We start from the raw sequence: 18,309 nt of genomic DNA, 5'->3' as shown, positions 1-18,309 counted from the left end.
AAATCTTTCGATTATAAAAACAAAGCTCAAATACTAATCACTTACGAGAACAAACCAAATCTAATGTACCTAGGGGCAAGTGAGAACTCGGAGTGAGTCACACCTGCTGTCTTACTTCATTTTGAGTTTTCAGGAAGCTATTCTTCTAGAAAATTGAATCTATAATGATACGGTATAGATTTAGTACACAAAATATTGTTGTTTTTATTACGATTTAATGCGTTTTAGGGATGGTACACAAATTATGTCACGCTAAATTTCCACTTTTTCGACCAACTCCCCCCCCCCCTTTGTCACACTTTTTGTATGAATTCTCCGAAAATTTTGTAAGGCTTGTCACGCTTGGCTCGACCCCCTCCCCCCCTTGGAGCGTGACGTAATTTGTGCATGACCCCTTACTCTAACATTAGCCGCCTAGGTTGAGAAAGCAAATTTGAAAGTGCATTTAAATTTCAGTCAATAATTATCAATAATTAACTCTCAGCATGATATTCTATAATACCTTCAACGATTTTTAATCGCTTCTTGTGTTTTAAAGTATCGATGACTTTTCAAGTGTCTGCTTTGATATTATGAATTATAATTGGTCATCATATTATGACCCGTAATTAGTCATCAGAATAAGAAAGTCATATATGAAATGTGATTTGTTACCAAATTATCTTGGAAAGTTACATTATCTTAATATTTCATTGAAAAAACATTAACCTTTTACTTTCATTTCGACCAAAATACCAATTTTATTGATAAATTCCGGGATTTTCATCCCGAATCCCGGGACGAGTAAAATGGCCGGGAAATGGACATTTTACTCGTCCCGTTCGAATGCTCTTTCGATCGAAATCCGGTTTGCATTCCCGTTCACGCCATTATTACGTAACGCAACAGGGGGAGAGAGGAGTCTTCCGTAGTGTTACGGTCCATACACAAATTTTATGTTTTACATACAAAAGCTGTTACGTGCGGGAGGGAGGAGGCCTAAAATTGGCAAATTTTGCGTTACGTAATATTTGAATCATCCCTTACCAAGAATGAGGGTGAATAGAACTACCAAAAGCAAATGTTCCAAGTATTATTAAAAGCTGTTTAAGACGAACAGACATTTTGCTATCATTTTCATATGAAAAGTTGAATGGTCTAACTTACTCTGAAACAGAGGCCCGTCCACATACAAAACTATGGGTAGGACCTGGGAGGGAGGCACAGATACCGGGGGCAAATTGATCACTGGGGTGAATTTGATCAAGTCGGTATCAAATAGCATTTCCTTTCACGGATTCTTAATACTTCGTTGGCATCACATACATTCAATGTTTTATAGTTTATAGATGTCTAATGATGATTTTAAACTATTTTATTTTTATTATGATCAGTTTTGCGTACAAATATTCACGGTTTTTGAAGGTGTAATCAATACTATTGGAAATGTTGATACTAAACAATCTGCTGGTGCTAAGCCTGCATGAAAACTTTGATATATAAAAATGTAGGGTAAGCTTCAGTGTAAACTGCTGAACTCATTTTTGAAATCATATAGTATAGCAAGAATAGTGTTATGCTCATAAACCCGTTTATTGTTGAGTAACGTGCTTATTTCAAGGGAAATTGCATACATTTAGGCGTATTATGCAGATTTTCTAAGTTTAATTTTGCAATAATATGATGATATTTACAAGTTGTAAGAATTTTGACATCAGTTTTGGATTCAGAAGACCCAAATTTAGTAGAAAGGGAAATTTTACATTCTAAAATATGCTTTATTATATAGTGATCAATTTCGCCCCAATGTGACATATTCAATTTTTGATATTACAACTAATTTTATGATATGTTAAATTTTATTTCATATAAAATGGATTACATAAACTGATAGAGATCAATGAAGTACTGATTTTACCGATATAAATTTGACATTATTTGAATTCCAAAGGATAACATTAAAAAAAGTTGTGGAATAATGATCAATTTGCCCCCGGATTACGGTACTAGGCTAAACCCATACAAAGGGGTCTATTTCATTCCTTCAGGTACGTGAAGTAGTTGTGGTACGCCATGCCCAGCATTTACCAACCAAAATGTACAAATTGAAATTTAAACTGCGAAAAGAAACTACGTGCTCCGGTGGGGGTCGAATCCACGACTCTCTTTTCGCTAGATGGGCGCTCAACCTACAAGCTGCGTATCTGTTTCTCAGCTTAGGGCTCATCCACAAATTTTATAACGCAGAAGGGGATCGGTGGGCGTCAGGGGGTCATTGATTCGACATGGCGTCCAATGTCTTTGTTTTGATTCTTTTGAGACTGACAAAACGTATGGTTTTTTGGATATGAGACTTCAATGATACCCACTGATGCGTAAAACATTCAACAAAACGTCGAAATGAAGAAAATACTACGATTCAACGCAATATATTTAATTACCAGAAACAAACACTACCAGCACATAAGCCGTATACTCAATAATCAGAAACAAGTTAGGGCAAACCGACCAGAAAGTGGGTTATAAAATGCGAAGTACCAAAAACGGTGTGAGGAAGAGCCGAAATGTATGCAGGATGATAGCCGTGCCAGTCCTCTGGTCGGTGTGCATTAAACGTTCCAGCTCATAGAAAATTCTAAAAGCGTTGTAAGGAGCTGTCCATTAATTACGTAAGACAATTTTCGGGGATTTAAATATATAGTAGGTGCTCAATCCACCACACCCACACACAGTTTTAAGAATGGGCGTAGTCAGCTAAAATAGTAATTTTTACCACAGACTTTTTTCCCGTGTAGCACAGAAAATGGAAAATAGTGTAGTTTTTGATCGTTTGACCTGGACGCTTGCTCTTGCGGAGGCGAACGAAGAGGGCAGAATCAAACATGTCGCGCGTCGAACGAGTAAATTGAAAAGTGCCGCGATCGATTAGTTCTTTTTGATCCTTCGACCTTGACGCTTGCTCCTGGGCAGTGCGTCAAGAAACCCCGAGCAGTTGTCAGTTGTTTTCCCTCTCGGGTCGCACACCTATTTTCTCCGAGTGCTTTTATATAGCCGAGCAAACGAGTGAAGCTGAAAGTGGATTGTTGCTGCTCAGTCAAGGATGACGGATCAATTGGTGAGCTCGTTTCATGCTAGTATTTCTAGTCTATAAAATATGTATGACTGTTCATTTAATCGTTACAACGGTGGAACGTAAATATGATTTTTCAACAAACTATGAATGGTTCGTCACTGTGAGTGTCGACATAAACTCTGATTCATAAATTATTTATGTTACACATATATATTTTTTTTTTTCAAAACACCCGTTGATGTTTACCTTTATTTTTGTATTTAAGAAAACTTTGAATGGTTCGACACTACAAGTGTAGACTTGCGAAAGGTTCTCTTTATTCAACAAACTTTAGATGGTTCGCCACTGTAAGTGTCGGCATAACAATAAGAGTGTTCTATGATGTTCCAGCCAATCGAGTCAGTCTAAGCTAAGCTAAGTGTAGCACAGAAAATGGAAAATATTCGCCTCTGATTCTTGATCAGAATGAGAATGTTGCAAGTTTTGACACACAGTTATTGGCGCCAAGCAGTGGGTGGTGTGCGTCTGTTTTTTGCCTTTCGTGGCTCGTTAACCTTCCACGAACGATAAATGTCATGCGTGTTATGTGAATGCAGACGAATAAATGTCACATACATAGATTTATCTGTAATTGCACAGATTTTTTTTTCTGTTCTTGCCTACAGATATGATTAGAAATGAAAAAGATTTTTAAGATAAAATAAATCAAGAGCTAAGGACACGGGGTTTGAAGATATAAATCAGAAATACCATTATTCTGTTTAGTTTTTCGCAAAACTTAAGTATTTTAATTTTATGGAAACAATTTTGCATTTTGAATATCCTTTTTATAGAAAAAAAAAACTCAAATCAAATTTAAAAATTTTAACGTGTCAAGAACAATCATAATACGTTTGCTAAGTTTTGTTTTATCTAAAAAACAACATTTTTTAATTTCGCGCGACACAGATTTTTACCAAGATTTTTGGAGGGTGACTTAAGATGAAAAAAATGATTTTTTCAGTCGAAAACACAGATGAATGTCGGAAAAAATGTGGCAACACTGCTCGTGTGTCAATGATCGTTAAATTTTTCAAAGCCTGGAATAAACCCATTAAAGTTCTTAATTACATAGGTTCCCAAACTTTTCGGATGTACGACCCATCTAGCAGTCAGGAATATTTCTCGCGTCCCATAAGCGAAAAAAATTGAAAAAAGGTCTTATACTAAAACATTTGAGATCACTCGTTACACTTTTGGGAACGATATTTGCTTACAAGACGACATTGGCATGTATCAGGTCTGTTCAAAATCACAAAGATTGAAGTAATTAGTAGAGATGGTCGGGTCACAGATAACAGACGTTGAAGTCCGATTGTAAAACTGTATAAGACAATTAACGGTCATTTTGAATAGCAACACAAGTAGGAACATCGTGGTGGCGCTGTAATCGCTAAGTTCCCATAACGATGTCAGTCGTGAATATGAAATATGTCAAGATACAGATATTCACGACTGTTTGGCGCAATTCGCTGTGTGGTGGCGCTAGTGACTGCAAGGAGTTTCAGTTTGAATATTTACACAGGTTTTCAGAAAAATGTTGTTCTAGCATAAACATCTGTTATCTGTGGTTGGGTTTCACATTTTTCACATACCGACCCGTACCCGAGACAATAATTGAAAAGTAAACCCGGATTTTTTGTGTGAGAAAACCCCGAATATAACCCGAGTTCAAAGAGATGATATATTTATTCATCGTGTCTGATGCATAAGGAAACATTCATGTTGTCACTTTGTTCACAATTCTGACCAAACCCGACTAAGCCCGACTTTTTCCGAACCCAAACCCGAACCCGACCCGTACTCGATAATTTTGTAATCCTCAAACACGACTCGAACCCGAAAAATTTTAAATATTCGATCCCGAACCCGTCGGGTTCGGGTTCGGTGCGGGTTTCGAGTTTGAAAACCTGTAACTCGACCATCTCTAGTACTGTTAAGTCACCGGTCACCATGCGGCCTCCATTCACCGTGCACGTATACAGATCTCTACAGAATGTTTATACAATTTTCACATATTATTGCTTTGATGCCAAAGTAAGATAAAACTGATGAAATGAAGTAGTTTTTGTCACAATGCATTTTGAAAAACTTGATTTATGTAATCAAAATCATGAGAAATTTGTTCAATAATGAGATTTTGTAACACTCTTAGTAGAAACGCCAAAAATTCACATTTTCCATTTTAACGTTAGAGTATCAAATTTTTCAAAACTTCAACAAGGTTTCGCTGTAGATACTACTAGGGTTTCGTTCTACTTCGTCGTAAGCGCTATTATTCGTCGTATCAAACTTAAAATGTTCCACTACGGCGGATATTCCAACTTACCTACAACATAGATTCATTTTCCAAGTGTAATTTTGTGAAAGCTGTCATGATTCGTACACTTGTACATCAAAAATGCAATAAAACTACTGTATTTCAATAAATAGCTTCAGCTCAATTATCCAGTTTGCACTTTTTCACCGAAATCGCATGGACGAACACGATTTCAAAGAAATGCTTACACTGAGAACAGCGTTGCGGTTGAAAATACTATATCAGAGGGTTAAATTAAATACACAACGCCACTTGATTTGTGCAGACTAAATTCGCATTTATTTAGAATATTTTGTGCATTCAATTTTACCATGGCACCATTTGTATAGTAAAAATTACTATATCATGGTTAAAAACTTGCAGCAGACCAGAATCAAACCGAGGATCTGGCGATTGCCAAGCGCGAACGCTAGCCGCTCGGCTATCGACGCGGTTGGATTGAGAAGGAACAAAACGCAAATAAAAAGCGTTCATGATAGCTCAATCGTGGTTGGAATAGTAAATTTAAAAACACGTTCATGGTTCTCATTACTGCAACGCTTGTTTCAGTGTAGCTATCGACACCGGTCACACCACTTTGGGATCGTTCAAATATTACGTAACGCAACAATGGGGGGGAGCGGTCTAGCATAGTTTTACGGTCCATACAAAATTTTAAAATTATCCATACAAAAGCTGTTACGTGGGGGAGGGAGGGGTCTAAAATTGGCAAATTTTGCGTTACGTAATTTTTGAATGAACCCTTTGTGATACAAGTTTCTTCCCGCCCCCCTATGTGACTTACTTCGCTGGGCACATATTTTCACTATGGAAAACCTTCGTACTTCTTCACTGAAGGATTTCATTCCAATCACACGCCGTAAAAGTTCACGACATTGTATATATGAAATGTCCTCAACGACCGCATGAAATTGAGTATGTAAACAAAGTTCAATCCGTCGTACTCAGAAAAAAAAGCTTGTGCGCATCAATGTGTAAAAATACGATTCCTTTGATTGTGTTATTTTCGCTTCACTGTGAGAAAATGCCATAATTGTTCGGTCAAAAGGAATTGTGTTAATAAGTTTAGGCGGAATTTTGATGACGAACAATGAATTTTGAAGGAAGTGAGTATATAGCATCATGCTGAAGGAGTGGAGGGAGATGCCCGTATATTTATATATTCTAGTAAAACATTTTATTATAGCGTTGATATGTTGTGTTTTGATTGCGACAGAAATGAAAACAAAACGACGGATTGAGAATACGGCAAAATGCATTTTCTTTGCATTATTTCCAAAAAATGATCAAGATTTATCAAAATCTTATTGTACAATGCTGAAGCCGTTTTGAGAAAGAATTGTTTGGCATCGGTTTGGATCTGCATCATTCATTGCAATACTGGGAAAATTGCAGGTTCTCACTGATCAATGCTTAATACGATGTATACTAGCCATACTAGCACGTTACCCTAGTAAGATGTATTCTTGGATGTATTTCATCGTATGAGCCTTGAGATTTTATGCAAATTAGAATTTTTTATTGTTTTGCTGTCGAAACACAAATGCACGATGAATGGACCCTCCTTAATAGGTGTGGTTCCTATTACCGTGTAGTAGTTAAAAGTGCATGAAATTATTGAGTAATATTAGATTTTCTGTTATATTATGATTTAACTACTTCATATTTAGTTTTTGAACGAATATGAAATGATTTGGAAATTACAGTTGAACCTTCTATAACGATTTTAATGGAAATAATGGTTAAGCCATTTTATCAACTTTTTATGGCTTTTATTGTAAGTTAGCGTTCGAATATCCTTGAAAGGGATGGTACACAAATTATGTCACGCTAAATCTCAACTTTTTTGACCCCCTCCCCCCCCCCCTTTGTCACACTTTTTGTATGAGTCCTCCGAAAATTTTGTAAGGCTTGTCACGCGTGGCTTGACCCCCTCCCCCCCCTTGGAGCGTGACGTAATTTGTGTATGATCCCAAAATGGGTTTGCACACTACTAGCAACATAGTTTCTCCACCAACAACGTTTCTTCAAGATACGAAATTAAATCATGAGGAAAACTAGACGCACGGTAATTGGTGCACTAGCGTGTACGGTAAATGGTTCCATAGCACGGTACGAGACGACCTTAACATAACATTTGTAAACACAATTTTTGAATATTTTTTTGTTATGCATCACTATTTTTAGATTTTTACCTGAACTATGGTATGATTGCACGCTCCGTAGTAGTATTCTTGTTCGCTTTAAATTATTTGGGAGAATTGTTAATATTTTGAAGTGCAGATTTTTTTTTAAATGCACAGTGAATGGTAGCTTGACGGTAATTAGTTTTCGTTCCTTATTTCACAACTGCTTGATTGATGTCATACCTAGATATTTTAACAAAGATATAACATGTTTCATAATCAAATTGAATTTTGAGTGTGTATGTTTAATACCTTTCCCCTTTCCGTATGTTTAATACCTTTCCCCTTACTGGCTGACGCTGAGACGGTAATGCATGCGTATGCTATGATTAGAGTTACATATTTCTCAGGAGCACATAAATGTACTGACGAGCCTCCAACCAAACCGTCTCTCAGCACATCGGAATCCTAGTGTGCTGCGCTAGATGGAGGCTCACGAAAATTCTAAAAGCGCGCGCTAGGTGATGTGCTCTCGGGGAGACTCGTCACATGCGCTGCTCGGCGCTATGGCTCGCCATCGGTATCCAAGTTGTGAAACAACTGCTTAGTAACGAAGAGCCTCTACAGCTATTTTCGGCTCATTATGCAGGTGTCTAGATGGCCTACATGATATGATCGAAGACTCGCAATTCAAAAGTTACAATTCTGATCCTCGTTGAAAACTTTTGTAATCACTTCAATTATTGCGCTGAATTTTAAGAGGAAAATAACCATCATCGTTCTTCAAATTTTCAAAACCAGTTTTTTCGCTCAAAGTTTAAGTAATGTTTAAGAAAATCTATCATTGCATTGCACTGGCTATCTTTAAAGCGATGATAGATTTTCGTAAGGATTTCTTCAAATTTGAACGAAAAAACTGGTTTTTAATTTTTGATGATTGCTGATGATTGAATGATGGATTCTTGAGCCTTAAACAGCACATGTGACGGAGCGCATGAGACCGCAGTGAGACACATCTCAAGAAAAATGAGGCGCACCAAGCAAGGTCTCACGATGTACAGCGCTCCCGTGCGCTTACAAGCAATGAGGCTCCTGCACCTAAGGCTACAGCACGTGCACAGTAACTCTAGCTATGATCGTAATATTAGTGTGTGCGTGATGTGACCGTCAGTCTTCCAATCGCCTCAGCCCATTCAGTGTTAGATCTCCGGTGAAGTAAGGGATTGTTCAAATATTACGTAACGCAAAATTGGAAAATTTTGCGTTACGTAATATTTGAATGAACCCTAAGTCGCATTCCGGGTGATTCTTCCACAGTGTTATAAGATGGCTGACAGTCTCCCAATTTGGGATTGTCGAGTATTTACAGGCCCATGACAACCATATATCGATACACAGTGTTCTTCGTAGCCAGGATGTCCCGGGCGATTCATCATCCACTTTGAGGCCCGGTACTCACGCTGTCACATCGCAGCAAACTAGATGTTGGTCACACGAACAGCAGCGACATTAGCATTCTTAGGTTAATGCTTCTACTGTGATGATCGATAATGCGTTCCAGACATTTCAGAAGAAAATAGGTCAGACTGATTGGTCTAAAACTCTTCACTTCTTCATACGACGCACGTCCTCCTTTCGGGATTAACTTTACAGTAGGGGCCGTTCATAAATGACGTAGCATTTTTTCACTGATTTCTTACACCCCCTCCCCCCTCGTAGCTTTTCGTCACAAATGCTGATACCCCCCTTGGAAAATACGTAGCATATCATGTACCCTCCCCCCTATCATTTTTTAATTGTTTTCCTTAGCAATTGGGTCCGAACAAAAAATTGGAATTCAGAAGTTCAATACAAAGTTTGATATAAATTACTGACTAAAACGTAAGGATAATCTAAAGAATAATTGTTTGATATACAGTAGCGCTCAAGAGTAATTTGCAAAATAGTTTTGAATAAACTAAAGATGTTGGCTAAATTGTACTACTTTTGCTGTTGCTACCACAAAAAACTAGTTTACAACTGTAAATGTAGAAAAAAAAAAGGAAAGATCTTCAATTGGATTGATGAAGCAATACAATAGATTGTTTTTTTTTTTAATTTTTCGTTGTTAGGAAATAGATTGCAATGAAAATGATCAACATTATTGAAACATCTTAATTTGAAATGGATATTCGTCATTATTATCCAAATGCTATTCGATTTGGCAATCTAAATCTTAGCGATTATCATACAAATTATTCATCTTTATTAATATGTCAGCTAAACTTCATTATCGTTCCCCTTACTGAAATAATCTTGCACAACCTATATGAAACAATTATATTATGTATCCGGTAGTAATCAAGACTAACATTTATTTATAATTATTGTTTTCTTGGGCCCCGTGCGTCGCTGCTAATATGTGAATAGTGCGCTGTGTTCATAAAAATCGGAAGAATGCAGCGCCACATTAAAAAACTGTTTTCAAAATGCGGCGAGTTGGAGCGCGTCGCGAGTCTTACTGGCACGATCCGGTTTGGTGGCAGTGCGACAATATAATGAAACTAATCTTTCTTTAAATTACCGAGTTTTTAAGAAAACTGAATGATAGAACAATTTCGATAAGACTCGAATCTGTTGTCCAGGCTATTTTATTAAGTTGTATTCAGGCTATTCCATCAAGGTCATTGATATATCAAAACAAATTTATGAGTTGCTAGGGTGAAGATCTCCTGCAACATTTGAAGCATAAATCACGGAATAAATATCTTGTTTTAATGTTATATTAGCAAGAACGAACATATGTTTTTTTAAGAAATAAAGCTTTAACAGAAAATATGACTAAAACTATAACAAAGTTATCCAAGTCGTTTAAGCATTAATTTTTATTTAATTTATTTACTTTTTATTTGTTTATTCATAAATTAATTTATTAAGACATAAATACAATAAAATTTTAACATGATTATTTAAAGCTTCAAAGTAATCACACAGAGAAACAGACGTAACACTTAGAACAAATCTCGATCAAAATCATAGTCGAGAAAACATGTACGCCCAATGCTAAAATCGTTGTGTTTGGCCGATGGACCAACAGATGGCGGTAGTGTGTAAACGTCAAACGCGAACAAAAACTATGCGAGCGCTGCGGGTGGTGGATTGACCAACTACAATATATTTGAATCGACCGTTTAAAAGGTGGTCGATGGACAGCAGTGAAGCGTATAATACATTTTTGATGCTATTGTCGCATTGCTGTTACATTCACATGCAAGAGGTTTCAAAACATTCATTTGTGACATTCAGGTTGCTACTGATACATTCCTACTGCAGCCATGAATGTATTACCTGACATGGATAAGAGTAGCGTGCAATTCTTTTCAGCCTCCCATGAACGTTATGCTGTTGTGGATGACGGGAATGCGAAATGAATGTAAAAAACAATCACGACGCAGCTGCGATCGTAGCGACAACTCTTCATTCGTTTGCTTCTGATCCAAATCGCCACTTCAACACAGCTGCGTTTTCACTGCTGCACAATGGACCGATGCACGAGTACACTATTTGACGTTTGAGCGGTCCCGTGTTTTTTACGTGACCATGGCAACGAGTGAATTCGCACCGCTCAAACGTCAAATTAGTGAACTCGTGCATTGGTCCATGGACCTTTGCACGAGTTCACTAATTTGACTTTTGAGCGGTGCCGTATTCACTAGCTACCATGGTAACGCTCAAACGTCAACGACTGAACTCGTGCATTGGTCCATTGGAGGAGAGGGCGTTCATTGGAAGCAACAAAAAAGTGGTACAAACGGAGCACCAGGGTTTTTTAGGTTTGCTTCTACCCTCTTTATTCGTAGGTTTCTGCTTCGAGCCGTTCTCGCACAAGGTGCTGTCCATAAACAACGTGGTCATCCATGGGGGGAGAAGGGCGGGGGTAGTTTGTTTGACCAAAGATCCCGATCGGCACTTTTTTTTTTGTATAGACGAAAAACCGACCGACGAAGGAAGAGGAGTCTAAAAATAGAAAAATAACCCGTGAGTTATGGACAGCCCTCAAGCTGGTGCGGCTGGTTGATACAAGAATGAAAAGAGAAACATATTTCAATCGGTGCACATTGTGAGTGGTACATTATGATAATACAGATTAAAGACTACTACAGTAATTCATTACAACCATGATACCTTTATTGCTGACCAAAAAATAGTCACAGTCGCGCATGACTTTTATTTTCAGTATCACATGAAAGTTTTTGTTGCATGAAAGTCATGGTAGTCTATGTGTGATTGTCACGCTCACTACAGTTTTTGACGGTACATTTTGGTTCACTGATGGACAGTGATGAGAGTGTGACGTCTGTTTGTCTGTGGTAATCAGTTTGATCGCATTTATCAAGAAAATATAAAATTTCTTAGATTTTTTTCCAATCTAGTTATATGAATTTTATGAAGCTGAATCATCATTTTATAACCCATAAAGTTGGTTATAAAATGATAAAAAAAGGTAAAAAAAAACAAGTTTGATAAAAAATAATTGTATGTATAATTGCTACGTCTTCTAGCTAGGACCCCTCCCTCCCCCTCGTCACACATCGTCACAAATTCGTGAAGACCCCCCTCCCCCCTAAAAAGCTACGTCATTTATGGACGACCCCTAATATCACGCCAGGATCTGGGAATGTACCCGGTAGCAAAACTGCTTACAAGTAGCTTTTTCAAAACATGTTTGATAAACTCAAATCCCTTTTGGAGCAGAACAGGATAAATCCCATCCGCTCCTGGAGATTTGAAAGGAGCAAAACTATTAAGTGCTCATTGAATCGATTCAGTAGTTACGATACTGCGAGCCGAGGCGAGTCTCTGGCATGAGAAGACATTTGGTTCATCCGTAGATGCTATGTCCACACATCCGTGTGTATTGAATAAACATTCTAAAACTTCTTCATCGGAAGAAGTAAAGTCACCATTAGCAAAGTGAATTTCGTTCACTTGGAAATCCTTAGATTTTGCAAGGATTTTGTTCAGCCGACTGACTTCACTCAAACTGGAAACATTTGTACAAAGGTTTTTCCAGCCGGATCGTTCAGCAGAACGAAAAGCCTTCTTGTAAGCCTTGCGAGCTGACTTGAACGACTCTGATCCAGCTGAACGGCGTCTGTTCCAACGTGCCTTTGGAGCCGGCCTTCTGATACCTGATAATGTAGGATGTTGTAATATCAACGACATCATCCAGATCACTTGGATTTTCAATGGACAGAGAATATCCGAATATCCATGAAATTTGGTCGCAACCAATTCAATATAGAGTTCCCAGTTTGTTGACCGGGAATTCCTAAAACGCAAAGTCTGTGCAGCTACATTTGAATGTTCAAAGAAGATGTAGCGATGATTGATGATTCCTCATCTGATTTATGCCAATTCGTCAACTCGTGACTGATTCTATTCGAGCAGAGCGTTATGTCTAGCACTTCTTCTCTATTAAAAACCATGAAGATTGGGCGATTTCCTATGTTAAGTAATCCAAGGTCTGTACTACTTAAGCACAGACAAACAGACGTCACACTCTCATTTTTAACGGTCGATTCAAAAATATTGTAGGTGGCCAATCCGCCACCTGCAGCGCTCGCGTCTTTTTTGTTCGTGTTTGACGTTTACACACTACCGCCATCTGTTAGCCTGTCGGCCAAACACACCGTTTTTACCATTGGGCGTATATGTCCTTGTGACTATGATTTTGATCGAGATTTGTTCTAAATATTACGTCTGTTTGTCTGTGACTTAAGTATTCCATCAGACTGGAGCCTCTCCAATTGATATCTGAGCTGCCCCAGATGATGTGATGAGCATTGGCATCACTGCCCACAATCAGCGGAAGGCCTTTTGTTACGCAGTGTACGACAACTCGTTTGAAGTCATCCGTTGGGGATGGTTCATCATGTGGTAAATATACCGAACAATAGACGTATTTCCTGTTGAGGTCACCAACAGAAACATCGATTATGACAGCACATACATCTCTGGTAGTTAACTCAGAAATGAGTGTAGCAACAGTTGCCTTATTAACGAGCACGCATGCGCGGGGCATGGAGCGCGAGTTTGCCATTTCAAGTTTGCTGAAAGTAGCAAAAACTGGGTCCACAAGGTTACCTAGATAGAAATTCCCTCTACGAAAGTAGGGTTCTTGAACTAGCGCCACTTGGGCTGCACCATTTTGCATGAGTCTGCAAAGATTGATCGTTGCTGTTCTTTTATGCTGAAGATTGATCTGAGCTAACCTAACCGTAGCCACTACCCAAACTAGGCAGAATTAAGCTTTTTGCAATCTCAGCACGAAAAAGACCAGCAACGAAAAAACCAGATCGGTATCTATTAAAAGTCGCCAAAGGCGAAAGAGCCCAGAATACACTGTGTAAAACGCATAATGTGAATCCATATAGGTGATAATTTAAATTAAATGTCAACATATTCATAATCCCACCCTTATTAAGCCTCAGGATAGAGACTGAAGAAGGGCAGCCGATTATCTTGGAGAAACACAAGGTCACCTGCACCATTGCTCCGGGTAGCACAGGAAGGGCTTAATACTGTGGAGGGCGCCCTGGTACCCCACAGGCTCCGTTAGCGGTTAGGTTTTATTTAGACCCCCCTAACCATTCAGTCCTAGGCACGGTACGCATCACACCATAAATTAGGGATCACCTGTTAGGTGGACTTTTACCACCGGAACAGGCAGTCCGTAGTGTTAATTCTTAGCCAGTTGAAACAACCGCTACCGACACTACGCGGCTATCTAGGCTGCTCGGGAAAAGGAGAATCATTCATTGTGGTAAATATGTTTGAGAATTGTTATTAAGATGTTGAAACTTAACTTAACCCTGATAAGTGAGATAGTATTGATTGTTACTGCAAACTGAGCTAATACCTGTTCGCTGATAGATTGTTGTAATAAATAATCAAAATATAATAAATAAATTTTAAATTAATTTTAGCAGACATTCAAAAACCATAGAAATAATTTCAAATTTGGATTTTCTTTTCGTGACCCACCGAAGAACAGCTCAGGACCATCCAGAGGGTTGCGACCCACAGTTTGGGAAACTATGTTCTAGGGGCATCCTATTTTCACTCAGAATCCTTCGCCTGAATCGAATTCACTTTGTAAGCGATCATGTTAGGGGTCATGCACAAATTACGTCACGCTCCAAGGGGGGAGGGGTCGAGCCTAGCGTGACAAGCCTTACAAAAATTTTCATAGGACTCATACAAAAAGCACAGACAAACAGACGTAACACTTAGAACAAATCTCGATCAAAATCATAGTCACGAGGACATGTACGCCCAATGCTGAAATCGGTGTGTTTGGCCGACGGGCCAACAGATGGCGGTAGTGTGTAAACGTCAAACACGAACAAAAACGATGCGAGCGCTGCGAGTGGCAGATTGGCCACCTATCATATTTTCAAATCAACCGTTAAAAAGGTGGTCGATGGACAATGATGAGAGTGTTACGTCTGTTTGTCTGTGCAAAAAGTATGACAAAGGGGGGGAGGGGGTCGAAAAAGTTGAAATTTAGCGTGACATAATTTGTGTACCATCCCTTACCCGCCCATGTACTCGCTCCGTGAAAGTCATGCTCAAGCGGAACTTTCCGATCAACCAGTCTTTCGATTAAAGATCTTTGCCCAACCAACGATGACAACCCGGATAAAAACGTATGATTCAGTGAATGGAATAAACCATTAATGTACAATATAACGTATTGGATACAATACAGCGTATTGTAATTGAATGTCGAAGCAATATTATTCTTGTTTGGATATACAATTCAAAAACAATATAATATATTGTAACAGAACATTGTATTGTTTTTAATTGGTTTTATACCTTACAATTTTGGTCAAATTCCTATTTTCGCGTAAAACAACTGTTGCTTTTTTCTATGTAGCTTTGCTGAAAGAAATAAACAAAACAAGTTCAGAAAGCAAGAAATGGTGGGTGGAAAATATTCAAAAAGTTAAAATAAGTAGTTTTTTAGAAGTCACTTGACATTAGCTGTAACGACGAATGCAACCATGATACAGTTCGTTGAATTGTTTTTGTATTGTACAACAATACACGAATTGCTTATCAAGACAATACATGAACATTATATCGTATTGTATTTTCAAAATGTTTGTATGAGAAAATATCTATATTTGTATTGTTACGATACTTAACCACCCATACATTATATTGCAAAAATCTCATATACCATACAGTGAACTGTTCAAAACAATATATTATACTGTAATTGTATTGTCATTTAACATATACTGTATTGTATTTCCAATATATTGAATGGTACTGTTACAATACGTTATATAGTTTTTGTATTGTATTTTTTATTCGGGAATCGCTATCGAACCACTGATTTGTCGATCGGATTAGGCCTTTTTGAATTGTTACTCTTGAAATGATCGATTTTTCAAAACCGCATAAATATTGTTGACACCCCTAATCCAATCAGCGACGCACGCGTCGCTAGCTAAACGTCAAATTCTAATTAAATTTTATCATCACGGTGGTGTTTGTTGTGCTTGTCGGTCGAGTGAATCTGTGAAAAGTTTTGCCAAAAAGCTGAAAATTTGCAGACCTAACCAAAAGTGGTGGTTTATTTGATTTGTCGCTGTGTCTATTCAAACTCCTCGTAGGTATAACTTGATTTGAAACAGTTCGTAACGCGAGTATCACACCATATTTTGTTCGCCCTGTTGGAATCGGAACCGCCATGAAAAATTACACGTCGTTTTCACTTGAAGATGCTATCACTCATTGCAAGGGGAATACTAAATGATGCTAAAAATCTGTAAGCCTTTTTCCATTACGACGGATTTCTCCCTTGTTCGAAGGAAGTGCCGTTAGCGTTTAGTAATATCTATGGTAGGGTTAGCCGTATTATTTAGGTAGAGAACACGGCATAAAAATTATTATAGTACACCGTGGTAGAGAATGCATGTAATATTACTTTGAGAGGGATTCGCGATAAGGTCCTATCTGACAAATCAATAACAATGAGAAAATAATCAATGAATTTCTTATGTGTAATAATCCCAATTCTCGCATAATTCGAGATAACGCCCTAAAAGCCATTGGTAACCATGTGTGTAGCTCCTTGTTTCTGAGCAAATTAATGAATAAGCACCCAAATCAACATCACTGGCAGGTAGATAATGATCCTTTCTTAACGATAGAGTTGTTAAATAACGTGTAAATCCATTCAAATGCACAGAAACAACGAGCTACTCACATGGTTACCAATGGCTTTTAGGGCGAGATCATAAATTATGCGAGAATTATGCGAGAGGAGTAAATATACCAAACTTAAACCTCTAGTTTTAAAACCCTCGTGAATACCATACACATCCCCTTCAATTTTCCTTGCTATTTTGTACTCGAAATATGAATTGACTTTTTCGCTTAATTTTTACTCAGTACATATTATCAATAAGGGGTCATGCACAAATAACGTCACGCTCCAAGAGGGGGGAGGGGGTCAAGCCAAGCGTGACAACCCTTACAAATTTTTTGGAGGTCTCATACAAAAAACGTGACAGAGGGGGGGAGGGGGTCTAAAAATTGAAATTAGGCGTGACATAATTTGTGTACCATCCCTATACCGTGGGGTAAGTGGATACAGAAAAATCAATAGTCATCTTCGTTGTTATTTTCAGCTAACGTGAGAAGTGTTATTCTTCCTTTTTTCTGTGGATAACAAATGAGGAAGTAATATACTTCAAATCGTTAATTGTTTCGATTTTCCTGATAGTTTTGTATTGAGTATGAGGGACTTGAAAATTTGCGCCAAATGATCCACTTACTTACTTATCCACCTATAAAAAAACTCTATTCTTAAAACAAATGTGATGTAATCATGTATAGTAAGAATAATATTACTGTCATTCTTGTTATAACTGCTATGTTATATATTTTGGTAGCTTTAAAATAAAAAAAAATCTTTATATTATCAAAATATTGTGAAAAATATTTGTATTGTTACCGTCGGACGGGGCTACTTTGGACACTCACCTTTTGTACTAATTAGCAGCGTAAATATTAATCTGAACAATTTTGTGTTTTCAGCACTTTTATCAATCAATGTATGCTCTACCACTAGGCATGATTTTTTTTTTTTGAACAACATCAACAATAACAGGATAAATAAAAAAACATTTCAAAAAAGTCCGAATAAATATTCACAACTTATAAAACATTGGCTATTCAAACATTGTTTGAATTTTACCCGTGTTGTGGAAACTTATTGGGAGCATCACAAAACTATCAAATCGTCATATTTCATGAAAATTTTGTGTTTTGTTTTGCTTAAAATTGTTGTTTTATTAAAATAATTGATCCAAGGTCTTAATTTTACGACTTTTATTTTATTATAATGTTTTGGTTTGTATATTTTACAAACCAGCTCTAAATTGCTAATAAGCTAAAAGCATATTACAAAAGCAAACTTACTTCTTTACGGTCTTGCAAAACTTTACTTCATAGATTGAGTTTTTAATGAAAATTACTTACTGGTATTAAATTACTTACTGGTATTAATGTCATCCTTCTACATATCGTTCATATAACAGTAAGAATAGAAAAAAAAAACAGTTTTTTTTTACATAACTCATTAATCGTCGCAGTACCTAGTAGTTACATCGTTCGTTTATGTCAACTTGAAAATCAAGCATTTGTAACTGATAGTTCCATTTAAGAGGAAGTTGAAAGTTTAAGTTTCATACTGCAAACTGAGATAGTGA

At 37.5% G+C, this 18,309-nt stretch overlaps 2 protein-coding genes across 3 annotated transcripts in view; both read left to right on the top strand.

Annotated features, from left to right (window-relative positions):
• The window catches only part of LOC23687733 (G-protein coupled receptor daf-37), a 511,826-nt gene that overhangs the window by 367,838 nt on the left and 125,679 nt on the right, over nucleotides 1–18,309 (top strand). The gene's annotated exons all lie outside the window — the stretch shown is intronic.
• Nucleotides 16,054–18,309, top strand: part of LOC5570792 (titin homolog) — a 38,173-nt gene continuing 35,917 nt past the window's right edge. The window contains exon 1 of one of the 2 annotated variants that reach the window (XM_001653240.2): nucleotides 16,054–16,202. The gene's annotated coding sequence lies outside the window, so the exon portion shown is untranslated. Of the gene's footprint in view, nucleotides 16,207–18,309 lie in introns of both variants that reach the window. The other variant, XM_021842902.1, reaches the window with a different exon arrangement.

This window comes from Aedes aegypti, chromosome 2 (assembly GCF_002204515.2).
Source record: "Aedes aegypti strain LVP_AGWG chromosome 2, AaegL5.0 Primary Assembly, whole genome shotgun sequence".
Taxonomy (NCBI): domain Eukaryota; kingdom Metazoa; phylum Arthropoda; class Insecta; order Diptera; family Culicidae; genus Aedes; species Aedes aegypti.
The sequence above is the reverse complement of the archived record's forward strand: the minus strand, read 5'-3'. Positions and strand labels throughout refer to the sequence as shown.